The sequence below is a fragment of the Peromyscus leucopus genome, chromosome 9 (assembly GCF_004664715.2).
Source record: "Peromyscus leucopus breed LL Stock chromosome 9, UCI_PerLeu_2.1, whole genome shotgun sequence".
Taxonomy (NCBI): domain Eukaryota; kingdom Metazoa; phylum Chordata; class Mammalia; order Rodentia; family Cricetidae; genus Peromyscus; species Peromyscus leucopus.
In genome coordinates, this window is record NC_051070.1 from 77,954,626 (window position 1) to 77,975,152 (window position 20,527).

A 20,527-nucleotide genomic window follows, 5' to 3' on the forward strand; every position below is an offset into this window, starting at 1 on the left:
CAAATGCCTTCTGTGCTTGCCAGTTCTTGTTAATTTGGCACAAACCTAGACATATCGGGGAAGAGGGGATCTCATCTGGGGACTGTCTCCCTCAGACAGTTGACTTGTAGGCAAATCTGTGAGGCATTTCCTTGATTAATGTTAGATGTAGGAGGACCTAGTTCATCATGTCAGTCAGGGGCAGGTGGTCCTAAGTTGTATAAGAAAGCAGGTTGAACAAGCTATGAGTGAGCAAGCCAGTAAGCAATGTTCTTCCATGGCTTCTGCCTCCATCCACGTTCCTGCTTTGAGTTCCTGCCCGGCCCTCCCTTTATAATGATCTGTGATTGGGAAGTGTAAGACAAATAAAACTCTTTCCTCCCAGGTTGCTGTTGGATGTAGTATTTTATCACAGCAATTAAAAAAAAAAAAAAAAAAAGCAGACCAGAACACCTTTTATCTCCTCTGGGAAGCCATGTGATTATCTTCAACATATTTTGGCTGTCTCAGAATAGAAGCCCTCATTCCAATCCTACCAAAAAAATTGCCAGCGGGGCGGTGGTGGCGCACGCCTTTAATCCCAGCACTCGGGAAGCAGAGCCAGGCGGATCTCTGTGAGTTTGAGTTTAGTCTGGTCTACAAAGTGAGATCCAGGAAAGGCACAAAGCTACACAGAGAAACCCTGTCTTGAAAAAAAAATTGCCAAAAGATCTTAACCTTGATATGCTTTCATGGACACTTTTCACCCTTAATCTCGGTGTAGAGTGGTCATAGCTTCACCTGATCACTAAGAATCACCCGAAGCACTCTCATGGTGTGAGCAACCAAGATTCCCTAAGACATTTCCATCAACACTTCAATCTTCATCTCTCTGAAGGCCATTCCATCCTGGGACTGCCACTCTTTGTCACCATGGTCATTTCTGAACCAAAGTCCTCCCTTCCTGCATCTCCTCATTCCCTTTAACCTAAATGACTCATATGGAAGAATAAATTTCCAATTAAAATGCTTGTAAACACCCTCAACCCATACCTACTGTAGGTGTAACATCTCAGTGGCACTGATTTAACAGAGTTACACAGGAAATATCATGATAACAAACAGTCACGTTTGCTACTGAGATCCCACTAAGGAAGTAATTAAAGATTTTCAAGACCTTTCTAGGGCTGGAGAGATGGCTCAAGAGATTGAGAGCACTGACCACTCTTCCAGAGGACTTAGGGTTCAATTCCAGCACCCACATGGCAGCTCACAACTTTCTGTAACTCCAAGATCTGACACCCTCACACAGATATACATGTAGGCAAAATCTCAATGCACATAAAGTAAAAATATTTTTTTTTAATTGGAAGATAGAGGCAGGTGGATCTCTGTGAGTTCAAGATCAGTCTGGTATACAGAGCAAGTTCCAGGAAGCCAGGGCTGTTACACAGAGAAACCCTATCTCAAAAAACAAACAAATAAAGATCTTTCTATCATGGTAGTGGTACAGATTGCTTATCTACAGAGAGTACATTCAAACACACAGGCATCACACACAGGCATCTCACATGGAAGACCACAGCTAATGCTGACGGTAATGCTGAAGGTAGACAGAGGAAAGCCAGACTCTCACATCTCCAACCCTGTGAGGTTTCATTTTGCTCAAGTGACCTGGCTCAAACCCACATGTCAAGCACTTAAGCAGATCAGAACCCCTCATAGGGCTATTGTTGTGCCTCACAGACTCCATGCAGACGAGGTGAGGGGCAGCGTGGCTCGGTGGAAAGTTACTCACACCATGCAGACACGGTATCCATGTGGAAAGTTTTATTATTAAAGGGGGGGGGGGAATAGAGAGACGAGGGAGAGAGAGAAAGAAAGAGAGAAAACAGAGGTGCGCACTACCTCATGGTGAGGGAGGAAAGAAGGAACTAGAGAAGAGGGAGAGATTTTCCTCTTAAAGGGGGTTTTACATAAGATGACATCAGGACACTGGGCGAGTCTCCAGGGTGCAGTTCAGAGTGCTAACAGGTTTCATTTATGCATTCCAACGACTTTTTATTGAGAAGCTACTGTGTATCACGTTTGACTCTAGGCACTAGAGGCAGGGCATGAGAAACAGATAAACATAAGCCCTTCCCTCATGAGGTTTACACTCCAGATGTGTGAGCAGGCTCCTCGCTCTGCAGCCCCTTATATCCTCCTGGCTGCTGCACCCTTTCTTTGCCTTGGTGGGAAATATCACATCTTCTTTCTTCGGTCCCCATCAATACAACTGGGGGTGGGGGGTGGGGGGGCGTGTCCCAGGCTTTCCCAGGAGATGAAAGCTCTCAGAGGGAGGTCACAACATAATGAAATGTGTAAGCGAGTTTTGCAACTCTGGGGGAAAGGTATCCTGACTGTTCGGGGAGTCAGGCGACACCTTGAGCTGGTAGGACAGTTCTGACAGCTGGAACTGCAATGGGACAGCTCAGCCTCGGAGGGGAAGAGGTATCCCAGACACCTCGAGATGCTAGGACAGCTCTGACAGCTGGAACTGCAATGGGACAGCTCAGCCTTGGAGGGGAAGGTATTCTGACTGCTGGGGAGAGTCAGGCCTGGAGCTGTTAGGACAGCTCAGCAGGGAAAGGTATCCTGACTGTTCAGGAGTCAGGCTATACCTGGTGTGGTTGGGGATGGTCTCCCCACAGGATATAGTAATCCTGCTCCTCTTCTGGAGAGCTGCTACAGCCCCCACATAAGGGGGCTTCCCAGCAGAGCTCTGCTTCTCCAGTCTGAGATGTTGCTTCTTTTGCTTCACTCTGCTAAAGGGGAAACCCCTGTGGAAATGTAGCAATCTCCTCTGGCTCCAGAGAAAAGTGTTACTTTTTCTGCTCCTCCTTGCTCAGCCCCCTAAGGGATGTCTCAGCAAGGTTTTTTTTCTGCTCAGCACTAAGGGATGTCTTAGCAAGGTTCTTCCATTCAGCTCCACCTTGCTCAGTCCACTAAGGGATGTCTCAGCAAGGTTCTCCTGTTCAGCTCTGCTTTGCTCAGCCCCACTAAGGGAACGTCTCTGCAAGGTTTTTTCTGCTCAGTCCACTAAGATATATATGTCTTTGCAAGGTTCTTCTTCTCTGTGCCAGCAAATGAAGATCTTCACACCTAAAACTCTTTTGAGAAAGAGATTTATTTTGGAAGGAGGAGTCCAGGAGAGTGGCTGCCTCTATTAGGATGGAAAAGAACAGCCCACAACTGACCATGCAGGATGATTTATATAGGATATCTTGGGGATGGAGTTTCTCCAGGGAGAAGATTTTCTGCCCAGGGATTGGTTAGTTGTGTAGGTTAGGGGCAGAGATAGTCCTGATTTCAGAGGCAAACTGTGTTTCTTTCACTGGCCTTTCTTAGCTTTTTTACTCTAATTCTAAGACCAGAGCATATTTCTTTCACTGGCTTTGATTCTAGGGACAAAGAGTGTTTCTTTGGCACTGGTTTCAGAGTCAAGGCATGTTTCTTTGGTTCTGGTTTTGGGGATAAAGTGTTTCTTTCTCTAGCTCAAGTCCCAGATCTAGGCTGTGTTTCTTTCACTGGTTCTGGGCTCCAGAGTCGGAGTGGGTTTCTTTAGCCAGCCCCTTTCCCTACAAAATGTAAATAACATTTAGCAAAATGGTGGCAGTAGATTCTCCCCTACAGCTTATGACCTGTTTAGCCACAGGTTCTTGGTTCCATTAATAGTGCCTGGCATTTAACACAGAGACCCACAACTGGTCAAGATGCAGACAATAAGAGACTACAGAGTGCTTAGCCCCAGGTGGGATGGGACATCTATATTGAAACAGGACAAGGCAGTGCAGAGGTTCCTCCATCTTGTATTCTTGCTGAGGCCATTTCAGGCCAATTCAGTTTAATAGAATTTGATCTCCTTAATGGAGAATTCTGTGGAAAATTACCCAATTCTATTCTAGGAAACCAAGGTCAAGATGTCCCAGCTAACCCATCTTAGCTTCTGCCAAACTGCCTGCTTGTGCAAAACTTGTCCTCCAGCTAACTGCTTATCTCGGCCTCAGCTAAACTGCTTGCTTGCACAAAATCTCCCCTCCCACGGCCTGCCATCCCTACCATCACCAGAGCAAGATACCAGAATGTGATTTGGGTTTGTTTGTTTGTTTGTTTGTTTGTTTTTCTGGGGTTTGGGGGGTTTGTTTGTTTGTTTGTTTGTTTGTTTGCCTTTAAAAGCCCTTAACTATAAACTCAGGGTGTTACACTTAGGTCCCAAATACCTGAGTATAGTCCCAACCAGCTGGAATAAAGGCTTTCAATTGGCTATAAACTGTGCCTAAATGGTCATCTCTGTGGGTTCCCCATAACAATATCATACTGCCTCCTCCCAAGACTCAAGGATCATTGTGGAAGAGGAGTCAAAATACTATAAAAGCCAGAGCAGGTAGATGACATGAACAAGTTCAAGCCAGACAAAATCCCAGCATAGAGAGGGGAGGTAGATGAAGTCCCAGCCCTAGCTAAAGAGGTATTGGCTATTGGTAGCTGCTGGGAAGAGTTGAGGGAAAGAGGGGTGAATATGATTGAACTATACTATTTAAAATTCTCAAAACACTAAGGAAAAACTGAGGAAAATGTGACAACTTAAAGTAGAACTTATGTTCAACATATTCGATCAGAAGCCACCACCCATTGTCACTGGTGGACAGACTCTGTTCTCCCTTGGCTGCTTGCCATCTCCCCTAAGAGTGCTCCCTCTCCCCATCACCCACCCCTCCCCACTTCTCTTCTCTTCCTAGTCCTTATCAGCCTCTGACCTTCAATTTACTTGTACTTTTCTCAGTTCACCACCCCTTCTGGACTATGCGCTGGTGGATGGAAAGAGAGAGGCTGCACCTTTCCCACCCACATTTTAAAACAAAGACACGTTTTTAAGACAAAAAGCCATCACGCCTGTGTGAGTCCTACCACTCTGCTCCAGTGTGAAAGCAGCTGCGCTCTGTTCTGGTCTCAGTAGGGTTTTTGTTTTTCTCTGGACAAATTCAGCCAGCATTTGCAGAAAACAATATGCAGAATGAATTACTAAAGACCACCTTTAAGGTGGGATTTCAACTCTCACAGACGTGGAAAACGTCGTTGAAGACTCTAACGGCGTAAGCGGCCATCCCAGCACACTCCACCCTGAGTGAATGGAAAGCAGAAGATGAAAGCCAGATCACTCTGGCAAGGATGACATCAAAAATAGTTTTCAAGAGTCAAAAATTCAAAAAGGAATGATGAAACTAAGAAGTTGAATATGATCTGGGTTTTTATAAAAATGATTAAGTACAAAAGACTTTCAGATGTGGTACTGAATGTAGAAAAATAAAGAAAAAGTCTGAGTAATCTGAAGATATGTAAGTACTAAGCTTCTGCATACCAAAAGTCCTACAAACCTAACCAAGAATGAAAACAGAGCAAGTGCCACAACACAAAACAAACTGCAGGACAGTTTCTTCAGTGGACAAAGACAGATCTCATCAAAAGGAAAAATTTAAAAAGCAGGAAAGCAATGTGATTAGGAAATACACACACACACATACACACACACACACACATGCACACATATATATGCACACATACATACATATGCACATACACACTCACAAACATACATGCACATAACACAGATATACATGCACACACATACACACACATATGCACAAAGACATTATTGTGGTGGGAGCTCCACCTCAGCCCCTGGCACCCTGGCATCCATACACCCAAAGAGTCTGGAATGTTCTGGTGGAAGAGCCACCTCAACTCCCTCCCCCATTTCTTTCCCCAAACCTGCCCCTTCAGAGCCCACCAAACACAGCTCCTCCCCCAGAGATGCTCATGACCACTCCCACAGGGTATATAAGCTGCATCCCAGAAAACAGACACGTGGTTTTCCAGTCTTTCATCCCTGTCTCCTCTCTGCTGGGCCTGGGAATCACCTGGGAATACTCTACCCATTAAACCAAAGCTTTTCCTAATTTGGTCTGATTTGGTTTGATTTGGATTGCTACATTGGCAGAGAGGCTTATTGGGGTGCAAAAAACCTTTCAGACACAGACACACTCAGAGACACAGACACAGAGACACAGACACACTCAGAGACACAGACACACTCAGAGACACAGACACACACAGAGACACACAGAGACACATACACACTCAGAGACACAGAGACACACACAGATGCACACACAGAGTGGAGGGTTTAAACTCTCCCACTCTCACAACTGAATTTAGGTTTCAGTTCTCTAAGAAGGGTGAAGCAGCTATCTCTTCACAAAGGGCCATTTATCCACAACTCCCTTGCATTCAGGGATGAGGTCTGAGTCAGTCTCACAATGTCTCAAGGACAAATCCAGCAGCCCCTTCTGAGTCACATCCAAACTTGCCCAGGCTTGTGCAAATATGTCCAAAAAATGATAAAGACCAAATTTTGGCCAATTAAAAGTATACTGATACAACCGCTGCTTGTGTAACCAATCATATTTGAGATGACCTAACTGCCTCTGCAACTCCCCTTAGCTGTGCTTAAAAGGAGCCTGCATGATCCTCTGGGGTTGTCACCATTTTATACAGGTCAACGCCCCCACATATACTGGAATATTGATAAACGTCCTTTGCTCTTACATACTATTTGAGTCTGGGTCTCCTTCAACATTTCCTCAGATCCCACAGGAGAAATGCATATAGACATAGACACACAAAAACGCACAGAGACACATACCCCTCCACACGCATACATACACAGATGTACAAATAACACCTAGACACACACAGACACACACACATATGTACATAGACACACAGAGATACAAGCACACAGAAATACAGACATATGTACATATTCACACACACAGACACACAAACACACACACACAAACACATGCATCCAGACACACACATACACAGAGATGCACAAATAGTACCTAGACACACACACATAACACACAGACACACACACATATGCACATATACACGGGAAAATATGTATTCCTTTACATAAACAAATAAGCATCTTGTAAAAGATGTTTCCACTTAGCTAATGGCCAAAAATATCAGAATGTACTGTCTTTGTGTTCTCTTGCTGTGAAGAGACCGTGACCACGGCAACTCTTAGAAAAGAAAGCATTGAATTGCAGCTTGCAACAGTTTCAGAAGTTTAGTCTATTATCCTCATGCCAGGAAGCATGGAAGCGCACAGGCAGACATGATAGCTAAGAGTTCTACATCCAGATCCAAAGGCAGCCGGAAGAGAGAAAGACACTGGACTTGGCTCGGGCCCTTGAAACCTCAAAGCACACCCCCAGTGATGTACTCTGCCAAGAAGGCTATCCGTACTCCAAGAAGGTCACACCTCCTCTTCCTTCTAAGTAGTACCACTCCCTGATGACCAAGCATTCAAATCTATGAGACCATGAGGGCCATTCTCATTCAAGCCGCCACATGTACAGTTCCTGTCTGTCTTAGTTAAAGTTATGATTGCTGCGATGAAACACCATGATCAAAAATAACTTGGGGAGGAAAGGGTTTCTTTCACTCACATTTCCATATAACAGTTCATCATTGAAAGCAGTAAGGGTAGGGGCTGGAACAGGATAGGAACCTGGAGGCAGAGGCCGCAGAGGAATGTTACTTAATGGCTTGCTCTTCATAGCTTTCTCAGTCTGCTTTCTTAATTGAACCCAAGACAAGTCCAGGGATGCCCCTCCCACAATGGGCTGGGTCCTCCCCCACCAATCATTGATCAAGAAGATGTGCTGAAATTTTGTACAACTAGGCAATATCTAGTTCAGAAACTTCACTTGGCAGCATAGTTCCTTAGATATCTGTAAAAGGATTTTATAACAATATTTACCATGGCAACACAGCTATAATAATATAAAGGTTCAAAGAGTGACTATGAACCCTGTACATTCATACAATTTGAAACACTGTGAAGCTGTATTAAAGAATGTAGTAGGTTGGGATGGGGAACTATAAAAGTGTAAAAGAACTTCCTCTGCAAGCAGGAAGACATGAGTTCAAATCCCCAGCAGTCCACATAAAAGAATGTCTACAACCCCAGTGTTTATCAGACCCCAAGGATTTACTGATCAGCCAGTCTAGCTGGAAGGATGAGTTTCTGGTTCAGTGAAAGACCTTTCCTCTAGGAAAAGGCCACAGAGGAAGACACTGATTCTCATGAATATCCCCCCACCCACCCACCCACACAAAGGAATGAAGTAGGTTATTGTTAAATTTATGGATATATTAGTAACTGTGACAGACCAATGATCCTATTTGGATTTTTTTTTTTTAATGTAAAAGGTGTTTTTGAATCTTATCATCCAAGAAGGTTAACTTTATTTCCCTAAAATAGATATTTATATCTCCATTGAATTCCTAGTCTACAAAGTGGCAAAAACTTAACTGCTTAGAGGTCCATTTCCCCAGAGCTATATTTAAGTACTGAGGTGTAGAAATTGGGAAGGCATCCAGAGACAAGTACATCTATCCACAGCAGCTTCCATCTATCCCCTGGAATGTGATCTATCCACAGTGGCATCCATGGGTCACCCTTTTTCCATCTGGTCTTCCTGATCATTTCACCAAAGATTGATACTTAATGGAAACCCACAAATACCACCAATAGGACAGTTTAACCAACTGTTAAAATAGTGAAATACTATTGTTGGAATTCATGGCCACTAGCCACTCCCCCAGCTGGCAAAACAATTAGTCATCCCAGGGCTTTACATCCTACGTAATCCGTGCACTGCATGGTCGCAAAATTTGCACACAGCATGATCACACAATCTATGCGCACGGATGCTGTAGCTCCATAAGCCCATATGTGCATGTGTGGGGAAATCCATAAAAATCGAGTCACAGACTCCTTCCCCTTCTTGTTCCCCCTTCTCCTTCTTCCTCTCCCAAATAGGCCTGAGCACACCCTCTCCTGTCCCCCCTTCTCCTAATAAACCCTCATAGTGGGTTTTGTTGTGCCTTGTAGCTTTCCTCACATGGTAAACAGCGCTGCTTAATGAATAACATTGTGCTGCCACATAAAACCAACAACTGTGTCAGAAATATGATCAATTGGTAAAAGTACTTATTGTACAAGCCTGGTAATCTGAATTTGATCCCCAAAACCTATGTAAAGGTCAAAGGGGAGAACCAACTCCACAAAGTCTTTCTCTGACCTACGCACATAGATAGATAGATAGATAGATAGATAGATAGATAGATAGATAGATGATAAATTATTCTATACTAGTTGATAGAATCTATCCCAAAGACTACTCCACCTTCTAGATTTGTCCACCTCAGCTCTCTTTCCTGTGGTCCTCCTATACCTTCCCCACAAACCAACAACTACTGCTAGGTCCAGAATAGCCAAGGCTGCACAGAAAAACCTATTATCCAAAACAAACAAACAAGCAAAAAGAATAACAAAAAATAGAGAAAGCAATCTTAAAATTAATATGAAAACAAAAATAAATAAAAATAAATAAACAAGCAGATAGCTAAAGTGACCCTGAGTAAAAACAAATACTACTAGAGAAATCACCATTCCTGATTTCAAGTTACACTAAAGAGACAGAATAATAAGAACAGCCTGGTACTAGCACACAAACAGACACACAGATCAATGGAATAGAAGAGAGGACCCAGATACAAGGCAGGAAACCATAGCCACCTGATATTTGACAAAGATGTCAAAAATACACTTTGGAAAAAAGACAGCATCTTCAACAAACAGTGCTGGGGAAATGGAATATCTCCATGCAGGAAAATGAAACTAGATGCACCCTACACAAAAGTCAGCTCCAAATGGATCAAAGGCCTCGCCATAAGACCTAAAACTGAAAGACTAGATCACCGGTTCTCAGCCTGTGGGGCAAGACTCCAAGAGATCTCAAAATTGGGGGAAATATATTTACATTACAATTCATAACAGTGGCAAAATTACAGTTATGAAGTAGCAACAAAAAAAAGTTTCTTGGCTGGGGGTCATCACAACATGAGGAAACCTATTTAGGGTTGCAACATTGGGAAGGTTGAGAATCACTGTACTAGAGGAAAACGTAGAGTGTACTTGAAGATATAAACATAGGCCAGTGATGCTCTCAACCCTGGTCAGAGAGGCTTCTCTTTGCAGTGGGCAGCAGTGCCAAGTACTCAGTGACTATTGGGTGTTCAGCCTTAAATGGGACATTTAGGTCAGCCTCGGTGTCACTCTTTGGGAGCTGTCCACCTTGTTTTTTCAAACAGGGTCTCTCGCTGACCTGGAGCTCATCCATTAGGCTAGCACAGCTAAGCAGTGAGCCTCAAGGATCCATCTGTCTTTATCCCTGGGCTGAGGCTGCAAGCATGCACCACCGTACCAAGCAGTAGCCAAAGCAGCTAAACCAATGTGGCTGTCTATTACCCTCCGACAAGGCCCCCAGGTTTGGTCACTGAGTCAAGAGACTATAAAGAGCATTTGTTGGATAAATCTCAAAAAGTTGAATTTAAGCATTGAGGACCTATCTAGGTCTCTCAAGTAAAAAACAAAAACATGAAACAAGCACTCTTAAGATGAGCAGGCAAGCCATGACCAGTTAATGTGTAGGATAATAGGAAAGCGGTTTGGCTTTCCATGACTTTATTAGAACATGGGGTGGCAGAGAAATACATTACATGTGGTAGCAGTGAGGCCCAGGAATCTTCTAATTATTTCTCATTGCTAGATTTGGAAAGTTTTAAAATAGTTGATACTCTGTCAAAAACAAGAAATTTAACCACCTTTGAAAAAACTAGGTCCTATCACAAAGCAAAATGACAATTTCTGTTTGGAAATCATGCGCCTTTCTCACGTAAAGCAGTAAATCGGTAGAATGGTTTGTTTTAGAACGCACCTTTAGAAAATGACACAGGGATTGTCACCTATGTACTGCATGAGAATGGAACCACAGGTCCTTGCTGAGACTCATGAGCTGTGCGAAAGTGTTTCAATAAAGCCCTGGCACCTAACCAATCAGTGTGTTATCGACTTTCTCAGAAGGCAAATAAGGATTGACAATTTTGAATCTGAGAGGGATGCTAATGAAAGAAGCACACACGTCTACAATTGTAAAATAATATGAGTACTGTCATTTCTCTTCAGATCAGCTAGTAATCAATAAGTAATAAAATCCCAGTGGCACCAAAGATGAAACTGGGCTTGAATTTGCTACCACAAGCATTGCACAATAATCGGAGTGGCCATAAATCCAACTGTATTGCTTGCCTCATGCTAGAAACAGCAAACAAACCCTAATGAATGGGGGGGGGTCACGTGATGGGAGGTGGTTGCTGAATTAGTAGTGCGGCCTGCACTCCAGATCAGCACACTGAGTCAATCTCCAAGAAGGTGGAGTCGGAGCCGAGAGTGGCAGAATAAATAGAGGGACGGTACAATGAGGAAAAGTCAATATTACATTAATGCTTCGAAAGAGGCTCAGAGCAAGCCACAGCGCTGTGTCTTACCTCATTTCCACCAGATGCCTGAGGGAGAAGCCACAGAATGCTAAGATCATTCCTGCTTTTGAAACCCGATCTGCCTGAATGGAAGCTTGAGAACCTTAGATGGCTTGCTCTGGGACACATTTTGTTCATGTGATATGATGCTGGATCAATTACTAATGTCTGAGTGGAACTCTAACAATGAGCCAGTATCATTTGACTTTTGTTTTTCAGGTTATACATCCTATACTGGGTATTGGTATAACAGGTAAGGTGAGGTGAGTGATTATGACTGATGTTGATGGTCAAGTACATTGGGAAATTTAACTCAAATTCTCCAATGGCTGCCCCACATAAAAAGAATGGGTGACCTGTTGTATAATAAAGAATGCCACTGGCCTTTATCTCTGTTTTCCAGCAGGTCATATACTGAGCAATAGGGACTTTTATTGTTTCTATTATTGATGAGCCTCTTGAATCACACTAGAGTTTATGGAAAAACATGGTATGACTCAGGATGAGAGCCAGTCACTCACCAGAAAAAATCAACCACGTGATTAATGGTTAGAGATTTGAGTCGGCTTGATCTCTCTCTGTGGGAGGGTGGAGAGCAAATTCAATCACTCACTCAATGGCCGAACCCCTGTAACAAGCTTTAGATATGAGGACTCAGGGGTATGCCCCAGATGGAGAACATGTCAGGTTGCTGAGAGGGTGACGCACCTGATTTCACAGGAGAGCTTTGTGTTTGGGGCTCTCCCAAGCCTGAACTTTTATATCTCCTTCATTTGAGTCCTAGATAATCAAAGTGTAAATGTGAGTATAGTATTGTCCTTAATTCTGTGATCCATGCTAAAAAAAAAAAAAAAAAAAAAAACATGAGGAGGTTGTAGCAACCCTTTGAACTTGTGCCCAGTTGCTCAGAAACATGTGACCTGGAACTGTCCCTGGCAGCTGGTGTCTAAAGTGGGGCAATGTCGAAGATTGCACCTTTAACATGTGGAATCTGATGCCAACTGAGTCATAGTTTAATTGTGTTGCAGCATAACAGTTACCACTACAATTATAGTTTAATTAAAAATAGCTATCTTTATTTATGGCCCTGGAATGCTGAACAAATGTATAGATAGTTTTCAGCTGGTTAGGTCATTTTTTTTTAATGCAGAAAATACAATGAGTCTTTATTAAGCTCCCAACTTTTTACTTCAGCACCCTTTAGCTTCTTTCTGGCTTTAGAGAGCTGTTATGTAAGTTTAACTGGAGATTTAGAAGGGTCAACTTTAACTTCCATGGTTCAATCCTTATAACCCTGCCTGTCAGTATAACTTGTTTCTGGACAATACTGAACTACTCAATTTGGGCTTAACTTAGACTGAAGACATCTACAATTCAGTGTTGAAATGATTTATGATTCATTATTAGTAGAGGATGTCCTAGATATTTCAAGGAAGAGAAAATAGGCAATCTGGCAATTTTATTTGCATAATAAATTCTCTTGTGGGGGAAATATGACAGTAGCATAAGCAAATATATTTGTGTGTTTCCACAAGGTCAGAAATTTATGGACTAACAAAAAATTCCTAAGGGTCAGCAACTTCAAGGATAGCAGTTTGTCGTATAATCCCACCTACCTTGGTAATGCAGGTTCTCTTATTCAAATCTTAATCAGTGCTGTTAACTCTCGTATCACACATCACAGAGTAAATACATCTATCTATCTATCTATCTATCTATCTATCTATCTATATGCACATATTTGAGTTCCAAAATAAATACTGAAAGACCCCCACTCCATTATGAGGACATGGGGCATTTGGCCAATGAAATGCCCCCCCCCATCCCAATAACTTAGCCTAAGAAACGCCATTCTGAAAGACCAGAGTTCACAGCTGTGGCTGGCCACCCAGCCTTGAGAGAGATAACTATGGCCAGCCATCCGGCCTTGAGAGAGATAACTGTGGTCGGCGGCCTTGGGAGAAAAACAGTTGAGTCAAATCAGGATATTTTATGACTGGCCCCCTGGCCTTGAGGAATAAGCAGCTGGGCTGGAAAAACACCCACTATACCCTGGGCAAGGCCAAGTCAGCCACACATCAAACTTCTGAGAATTAAGAATACGACCCCAAGTTCACCCTGGCCTTCTTTAAAACAACCAATAGGAGCCCTGTAACTATGCTTCTCGCTTCTGTAACCGCACCTCTGCCCCTGGGATCCCATAAAAAGTCCCCTTTGCCCTAGGAAGGCACGCAAGTCCTCCGAGAGACTTCGCCCCAGGTACCTGTGTATCTAAATAAACCCTCTTGCTGTTTGCATCTGATCCGTGGTTTTGGTGTGCTCCTTGGGTTTGGGGTCTCTCCTGAGGGAAGATCTCCCCTGGGGGTCTTTCATTTGCTGGCCCGTACGGGGAAAGAGACCCATCCCTGGGACCACCGACCCACCGTCAGGAGGTAAGCCGGCCGGCCTCGGTATATGTCATCCCTGTCCTGTCTGAGTGTTGTCTGTTTGTCTGCGCGCCTGATAATCTGTCTGTGGCGGTGGGGGCTGAAGGAGCTGACGAGCTCGGACTTCGCCCACCGTGACCCTGGAAGACGTTCCACGGGTGTCTGAAGTCCCCTCTGGGGCACGGTTTTTCGGGGCCACTCACGTATCCGAGGGATACGTGGTGTTGGTCGGAGACGAGGGGTCCGGACCCTCACAGTCTCCTCAGTTTTGCTTTCGGTTTGGAACCGAAGCCGCGCAGCGCGTGTTAGTCTCATTTATGTTTGTTTGTCGTTCTTTGTTTTCTGTTTAACCGTTCTCCTCCTAGAAACAGCCATGGGACAGACTGTCACCACCCCCTTGAGCCTCACGCTTGACCACTGGTCAGACGTGAAGACACGAGCCAACAACGAAGGAATTGTAGTCAAGAATAAATGGACCACCCCTTTGCTAGGCCGAATGGGTCATGGTGGATATAGGATGGCCTCGCGAGGGAACCTTTAACCTCAGTCTTATTTCACAGGTGGAGGGAAAAGTTTTCGCTCCGAGTCCCCATGGCCACCCGGACCAGGTCCCATACATCGCCATGTGGAGACTCCTGGCGACAGAATCCCCTCCATGGGTTAGGCCGTTTCTCCCGCCTCGGGGCCGAGGAAGCCGGATCAGCGGATCTCTCCCGCTCCCCGTTCCTCCCGACCCCTCCACCAGCGCGTCATTTCCTCTCCCCGCGTCCCGCCGCTCGGGAGCCGGCGCGGCAGGCCCGGGATGTGGCGGGGGCGTGCGGGCGGGGCCGGGGGTGGGGTAGGCAGGGGACCGCACACTTCCACCGTGGCGGTGCGCCGCGACCGGCTCCGGGACGGCTGGGGAGGCCCGGTTTGGGGAAGGTGGCCCGGGAGGGGCGGCGTCACCCGTGGGCGCCAAGCCACCCCGCCCCGAATGTTACAGCCCCCCCCCACAGCGCCAGAGGGACCGGAGGTCCCCGCAGAGGCGCCTGAACAGCCTCTACAGAGAGAGCGGGAGGATGAGGCTCCGGCTCCCTCCCCAATTACCGGTCGCCTACGAGGAAAGCGCGACGAACCAGCCAAAGAATCCAGGGCCCTCCCCCTTAGCAGCGAGTCTTCCTGGAGGCTCGGAAGCAGGTTCCAGGAGACGATGGAAGACCCACCCAATTGCCTAATATCATTGATGCAGCCTTTCCCCTCACCCGCCCGAACTGGGACTTCGTGACCCCAGAAGGTAGGGAGCACCTACGTCTCTATCGCCAGTTGCTCTTAGCGGGTCTCTGAGGGGCCGCTAGATGCCCAATTTGGCTCAGGTTAGGAATGTGATCCAGGGAAAGGAGGAGACGCCGGCAGCGTTCTTAGAAAGACTTAGAGAGGCTTATAGGACGTATACCCCGTACGATCCGGAAGATCCAGGACAGGCACCGGGTGTTATCTTGTCTTTCATCTATCAATCAAGTCCAGATATAAGGGCCAAGTTACAGAGACTAGAAGGATTGCATTCATTCAGTTTGTCAGATTTATTGAGAGAGGCAGAGAAAGTGTTTAAGAGAGAGAGAGGGAGAGAGAGAGAGAGAGAGAGAGAGAGAGAGAGAGAGAGAGAGGAGAGGAGAGGAGAGGAGAGGAGAGGAGAGAGGAGAGGAGAGCGAGAGCGAGAGAACGAGAGCGGAGAGCGAGCAGGAGGAAGGGAGGGCGAGAAACAGAGACACGGAGGGAGAGGGAAAGAGGCAGGAAAGATCCTGAAACGAGGAAGAGGAAAAGGTGTTGGATCTGAGGGAAAAAAGAGAGAGAAAGTCCTGGCCACTGTAGTGTCTCAGGGACAGGTCAGAGAGGGAGTTAAGACGGGAGGTCAAAGAAGGACACCGCTTGACAAAGACCAGTGTGCTTACTGTAAAGAGGGAGGACAGAGATGGTTCACGAAAGCAAGAAAGGAGGCCATACTCTCCATACCCCCTCCAGGGAACCCCCGCCAGGTGCAGGAGTTTCTAGGTACTGCTGGCTACTGCCGCCTCTGGATCCCGGGTTTTGCTGAGATGGCTGCCCCTCTGTATCCTCTCACCAAGCCTGGGACCATGTTCCACTGGGGAGAGGAGCAACAACAGGCCTTTCAACGAATTAAGAGAACCTTACTTGAGTCACCAGCTCTTGGCCTACCAGATCTGACTAAGCCCTTTGAACTGTTCGTGGATGAGAACTCAGGCTTTGCAAAAGGAGTGCTGGTACAGAGACTGGGGCCATGGAAGAGACCTGTAGCTTATCTATCCAAGAAATTAGACCTGGTAGCTGCAGGATGGCCCCCCTGTCTGCGCATGGTAGCCGCCATTGCTGTTTTGCTCAAGGATGCAGGGAAACTGACTTTGGGACAGCCATTAACTGTGTTATCCTCCCATGCGGTGGAAGCTCTGGTCCGGCAGCCCCCAGATAGATGGCTCTCAAATTCCAGGATGACCCACTACCAGGCTCTGTTGTTAGACACAGACCGAGTGATGTTCGGACCAGTTGTCTCCCTCAACCCGGCAACCCTGCTGCCCTTGCCAGACCCATCCGAGGAGCACAATTGCCTCCAGATTCTGGTGGAGGCCCATGGCACCCGCTCCGACCTAACAGATCAACCGCTGTCGAACCCAGATTTTATCTGGTTCACGGATGGGAGCAGCTTCCTCCAAGAAGGAGAACGGAGGGCCGGCGCAGCCATTACCACCGAATCAGAGGTAGTTTGGGCCTCACCGCTGCCGCCTGGAACATCGGCCCAAAGAGCAGAGCTGATCGCGCTGGCCCAGGCCCTCCGGATGGCGGAAGGAACAGGTCCTCCAACAGGTGACTTCCAGCTGCCCTGCTTGTGCCCAAGTTAATCCAGGAAAAGCCCATCTGAGCAGAGGGAGCCGCCTGCGAGGCCACCGCCCCAGAGTCCATTGGGAACTTGACTTCACCGAGGTATGGAATGCCCCAGATATTGGGGTCAGACATTGGGCCAGCCTTCATCTCCCAGGTAAGTCAGAAGGTGGCCAGGCTACTGGGGATCGATTGGAAACTTCATTATGCATACCACCCCCAGAGCTCAGGACAGGTAGAATGTGCAAATAGAACCATTAAGGAGACTTTAACCAAATTAACGCTTGCAACTGGCACTAGAGATTGGGTGCTCCTACTCCCATTAGCCCTTTACCGAGCCCGGAATACTCCTGGGCCTCATGGCCTAACCCCGTTCGAGATTATGTATGGGGCTCCACCACCAATTGTAAATTTCCTTCACCCTGATATCTCCTCTTTTGCCACTAGCCCTACCCTGGAGGCGCACCTCCAAGCCCTCCAACTGGTACAAAAGACGGTGTGGAAACCCCTGGCCGATGCCTACCGGGAGCAACTGAATCGCCCGGTGGTGCCTCACCCATTCAAGATTGGGGACTCTGTCTGGGTCCGACGCCATCAATCCAAGAACCTAGAGCCGAGGTGGAAAGGACCATACACCGTCCTGTTAACTACTCCCACCGCACTCAAGGTTGACGGGATAGCGGCTTGGGTCCACGCGTCGCATGTGAAGGCTGCCAAGGAACCCGACGAAGCTGAGAGCACCGAGACATCTAGTTCAACGTTCTCCAAACCCACTAAAGATAAGACTCACCCGGGGGTCCCCTTGATCCCCCTAATAGTCCTCCTGACATTAGGAGGGGCATCACCAGAGAGCCTGTTTCCCTGACGCTGGCCCTGTTACTGGGAGGAATTACCATGGGCGGAATAGCTGCCGGGGTAGATACAGGGACCGCAGCCCTTATGGAGACCGGCCAATTCAGACAGCTCCAAGTAGCCATGAATACAGACATCAAAGCCCTAGAGAAATCGGTTAGTGCGTTAAAAAAGATCCCTGACATCCCTATCAGAAGTAGTGCTGCAAAATAGGAGAGGGCTGGACATACTCTTCCTGCAAGAGGGCAGTTTATGTGCTGCCCTCAAAGAAGAATGCTGCTTCTATGCAGATCATACTGGAGTAGTCAGGGATAACATGGCTAAATTAAGAGAAAGATTAAAACAGAGACGACAATTATTCGAGTCTCAACAGGGATGGTTTGAAGGATGGTTCCAAAGGTCACCATGGTTTACGACCCTTGTCTCCACCATTATGGGCCCCCTAATCATCCTCCTGCTCATTTTATTGTTTGGGCCATACATCCTCAACAGATTGGTGCAGTTCATCAAGGATAGGGTTTCTGTTGTCCAGGCTTTGATCCTAACCCAGCAATATCAGAGGCTCAGACAGTCAGAGATGGAGCTGACCCCTTATTCTCCATCCTAAAATGAAAGATTCCATTTGGTACAAAAGAAAATGGGGGAATGAAAGACCCCCACTCCATTATGAGGACATGGGGCATTTGGCCAATGAAATGCCCCCCCCCCCGTCCCAATAACTTAGCCTAAGAAACGCCATTCTGAAAGACCAGAGTTCACAGCTGTGGCTGGCCACCCGGCCTTGAGAGAGATAACTATGGCCAGTCATCCGGCCTTGAGAGAGATAACTGTGGTCGGTGGCCTTGGGAGAAAAACAGTTGAGTCAAATCAGGATATTTTATGACTGGCCCCCTGGCCTTGAGGAATAAGCAGCTGGGCTGGAAAAACACCCACTATACCCTGGGCAAGGCCAAGTCAGCCACACATCAAACTTCTGAGAATTAAGAATACACCCCAAGTTCACCCTGGCCTTCTTTGAAACAACCAATAGGGACCCTGTAACTATGCTTCTCGCTTCTGTAACCGCGCCTCTGCCCCTGGGATCCCATAAAAAGTCCCCTTTGCCCTAGGAAGGCACGCAAGTCCTCCGAGAGACTTTGCCCCAGGTACCTGTGTATCTAAATAAACCCTCTTGCTGTTTGCATCTGATCCGTGGTTTTGGTGTTTGGGGTCTCTCCTGAGGGAAGATCTCCCCTGGGGGTCTTTCAATACAAATTAAAAAGACTGCAGGGAAGTTCAAGAGGTTTCCAATGTGGGCTGAGAGCATCTGTAGTGATAAGATAAGGTCCAGTTCAGGACCAGGAGAGATGGGCTGCTGGAGCTGCTGGAGTCAGGATTTGAATTCCAAGCTACAGAGTTCAGCTGTGAGGTGAAAGTTCAAACAGGGGTCAGAAGACAGGAAACAACAAGTTCAGGTCCTAGTCCAGACAGGTGAACAGGAGATGAATAGACAGGCAGGCTGCATTAATAGTAGGGTACCAAGCAGAGCGGAAGCTCCAGGGATAGTCGGGAAGTCCCCTCTTGCAGTGGTTTGAATGAGAATGACCATTATAGGCTCATAGATTTGAATATTTGGTCATTAGGGAGTGGCACTATTTGAAAGGATTAGGAGGTGTGACCTTGTTGGAAGAAGTGTGTCACTCTGGAGACAGGCTTTGAGATTTCCTATACTCAAGCTACACCCAGTATGGATACAGACTCCTTCTGCTACCTGTGGATCAAGATGTGGAGCCCTCAGCTCCTTCTCCAACATCATGTCTGTGTGTCTGCCACCACGCTCCCTGCCGTGATGACCATAGACTAAGCCTCTGAAACTACAAGCAAGACCCAATTAAATGTTTTCCTTTAAAAGAGTTGCCATAGGGAGGAGGCAGGGGGAGTGGAGGGAGAGAGAACTGAAATCTGGAGGCATCTCTGGGGTGAGCTAGAAACCTAGAGCAATGGAAACCCCTGGGACTCTATGAGGATGACCCTAGCTAAGAGTCCTAGCAATGGGGGATATGGAGCCTGAACTGGCCATCTCCTGTAACCAGGAAAAACTTCCAGTGGAGAGACTGGGTCACCAACCCAATCACAAATCCATTGACCTACAATTTGTCCTGCCCACAAGATGTGCTGGGGTCAAGATGGCACAGGAATTGTGGGAGTGGCCAACTAATGACAGGCCCAGCTGGAGGCCCATACCCTGAGAGGGAACTCACCCCTGAGGGCCAGGACCCCAAAGACCTAGGATAGAGCCGAACACACCAGGCCAAAAAAAAAAAAAAAAAAAAAAAAAAAAGGAAACAAAAAAGTTAATGAAATGATTCCTAGTGATATTCTATGATTCTTATAGATGGATGCCTAACCCAACTGTCAGCGGAGAGGCTTCACTGAGCAACTGATGGAAACATATGCAGAGACCCATGGCCAAGCATTAGGCAGAGCTTGGAGAATCCTGTGGAAAAGGGGAAGGAAAGATTGTAGGAGTCAGTGGGGTCAAGGGCACCACAAGAAAACCCATAGAATCAACTAACTGGGCTCATCAGGGCTCAAAGAGACTAAATCCACAACCAGGAAGCCTGCATGGGACCAACCTAGGCCCTCTGCACACATGTGACAGTTGTGTAACCTAGTCTTGTGAGACTCCTAACAGTGAGAGCAGGAGATGTCTCTGGTTCTGATGCCTGCTTTGGGGACCTGTTCCTCCTACTGGAGTGCCTCATCCAGCCTTCATAGAAGAGGAGGTGCCTAGCCTCACTGCAACTTGATATACCCTGGCTGGCTGGTATCCATGGGAGGCCTGCCTGTGTCTGAGGAGAAACAGTGGAGGAGGAGTGGGTGGGGGGAATAAAGAGGAGGTGGGGGAGGGATTGGGAAGAGGTGAGGGAGGGGAAATT

The 20,527-nt window shown here is 46.7% G+C and overlaps 1 pseudogene; it reads right to left on the bottom strand.

The window, feature by feature from the left end:
* The window catches only part of LOC114695963, a 40,661-nt pseudogene extending 26,460 nt beyond the window's left edge, over positions 1-14,201 (bottom strand).
* Between the last annotated feature and the right edge of the window lie 6,326 nt (positions 14,202-20,527).